At 35.9% G+C, this 2,727-nt stretch overlaps 1 non-coding gene across 1 annotated transcript; it reads left to right on the forward strand.

Moving 5' to 3' along the window:
• The first annotated feature begins 1,162 nt into the window (after positions 1–1,162).
• Positions 1,163–1,269, forward strand: LOC113856757. Its single transcript, XR_003502990.1, has one exon. It is a non-coding gene; the product is annotated as a small nucleolar RNA R71 (small nucleolar RNA).
• Positions 1,270–2,727: the final 1,458 nt, after the last annotated feature.

Below are 2,727 nucleotides of genomic sequence, written 5' to 3' on the forward strand. Positions count from 1 at the left end.
GTGCTTCAGCAAAAGGGATATTTATTTGAAGTTTCTTAAAGACATTTAAAAACCTCTTAAACTATTTTTCTTGTCTAGGATTTTGCACTCTTTAAGGATAGAAAAGCATCTTGTATTTTACTTTATCAATGAGTTGACTTGCTTTCTCAAGTAGTTGCCTCTTTGTCTTTCTTATAGCCTTTGGAGAAACCTTTTTTTTTTTTTTTTTTCTGAACTTTCTCTCTTCAGTAAAGTAAATTTTCCTTCATCCAAATCAGATTTCAATTTCTCTTTCATGCCTGAATTATTTGTTCTCTTTTCTGCAGGTTTGGGACTCCCTACAATAGCTCCACTCCTAGTCATTACAGCTTGACATTGCTCATTTGGGTTGACCACTGTATTGCTAGGAAATCTCCCTTCATCTCTGCTAGATAGTTGCTCAGCCAACTATCCAATTTGAGTTTCAAGTTTTTTCATGGAAGACTCTTGATGCTTGAAGCTTGTTTGAGTCACTTTCATGAACTGCAACACTGCTTCCTCCATTTCACTCATTCTCTCAGTCATTGGTTTGGAAAACTTTGAATTTCTTTGAGGTTAAGTGACTGGGTTCCCTTAAAAAAATGGTTGTTGAGTTGTTGGACATGCACTAGAAAAAGGAATAGCAGAATTAGAATTCTTTACAGCATAATTTTGAGAATTCCAATTATAGTATTGCTGATTTCTGCTATTGGGATACTGAAAATCAAGTGGGAACATTGGTTGTTGCCTCTGAAAATTTCCTATATAATTGATTTACTCTTGTGGTTCAGTTGTAGGTGCATCAAATGCATAATTGGCATGATTTCCTTCATAAAAATCACAAGCAAGTTGAATATTTGGAATAGGACTAACTTGGAGATTGCTTATTTGCTGAGTTAATGTAGCAATTTGCTTTGAAAATTTTTAGTTTTGTAGCTGGTTCTGCGCAAGAAAAGTCTCAAGAATTTTAGCTTCATATCCATTGTTCCTTGTAGAATGTCTTGCATTAGAATTTTGGTACATTGATGAGGCCATCATTTCAATGATTCTCTGAGCTTCCTCTAAAGATTTGGTATTTAAAGATCCTCCTGTAGCTGCTTCAACCATGGTTCTAGTGGCTAGACTCATTCCATTGTAGAAAGTTTTTAGCTACATCCATTCCAGTATGCAATGGTGTGGACACTTCCTTACGAGCTCCTTATATCTTTCCCAAGCTTCATATAAAGATTTTCCTTCTTGTTGTACAAATAATGTGATCTCTCCTCTTAGTTTGGTAGCCTTAGATGGAGGAAAATACTTGGTAAGAAATTTATTGACAAGGTTTGTCCAAGTAGTTATGCTCCCTTGTGGTTAAGCTTGTGATGTTAGCAATCTATACTAGCAAGTGCACTAGGATTGCAGCAAGTGATAAGTAAATTTAAGATCCAAATATCGTCTCCACAGGGAATTTAGGTTTCAAGTACCACTTCACAGAATTATAACCATTTGAGCCATACGAATTTTGGAATGAGATTTGTAACATATAACAGTAGCAAACTGGAACAATTAAAAGTAAAATGAACTTGCAGAAAACAAGACAATGAACACACAGTTATGTGATAACAGAGGGAGAAACTATAGCTAGAGAATTGCTTCACCAAAATTCCAATGTTTAATCAATAAAGTTCTGAATTAACAAGCAATTGGAAAGAATGACAATCAGTTTCACTTTATACTATTCAGAGGTTAATTCCTTAACTCAGTGAACCTAACATTCAATTAAACCATTCTAATTCCTTAGATCTAATTCAATTCAATGTTGCTTTAAGTGTAAGAAACCAAAATATTGCAAGATCAAAGTTCCTTATTCCTAAGAAAACTAAAATCTCGGTGATTGGTTCAGATCTGAAGAACAAATTCAATTTCCATTGACAAAGGTTCCTCTGGATTTAGTTAATCAAATTTCCATTCAATTCACACGTGAAGTTCAGAATCAATCACTCAATCTATTCCAAAGCTTGAAATCCAGATCCAAATCAATTCAACATGTTCATTTCAGATCTACAATCCCTAACTATGAACGAATTACACAGCCATGGCAGCAGAAGAAGAAAAAGAAAGAGAAGAAGAGAAGAAGAAACTCAGAAACGCCATGGAAGCTTGCTCCACTCCAATTCCTCTTCGTGAAGCTCCAAGATCTGAATCCCCACTCATCTCTCTCACTTCCTCTAACCAGAAACTAACTAAAAAAACTGAAAATGAACAGAATCCCTTTTTTCCGGATCGCTTCTGGTATTTATAAAATTTCCCAGATTTTCACGTTATCACTTTTATGAGAAATAGTAGTTACGCAGAGAGTTTTTGGTTGCGTGTTAACACTTTTCCCAGAAATAGTGGCCACGCGCATTTTTCTGATATTGAGAACTCTCTGGAACTATCACTCTGGATGATAAAAGTGACAACGCAGAGCCAAGGTAGTTGCGCGTTATCACTTTTTCTGATAAAAGTGACTACGCGCAGTTCGCCAAGTTGAAGACTCTCTGGAACGATCACTTTTGATGACAATAGTGGTTACGCAGAGCTTTCCTGATATTTTGCCTCTCTGGAACTATCACTTTTAATGATAAAAGTGGTAACGCCCAGACTTCACTTCTTCTTTGAGCTCTGAAGTGATCACTTTCACTGACAATAGTGATCACGCCCAGTCTGCAATTTCTTATTCTTGAGTTTTTGGAGTCCAGACTTGCTTCT

This window comes from Abrus precatorius, unplaced genomic scaffold (genome assembly GCF_003935025.1).
Source record: "Abrus precatorius isolate BTA unplaced genomic scaffold, Abrus_2018 Scaffold11, whole genome shotgun sequence".
NCBI classification, from domain to species: Eukaryota; Viridiplantae; Streptophyta; class Magnoliopsida; order Fabales; family Fabaceae; genus Abrus; species Abrus precatorius.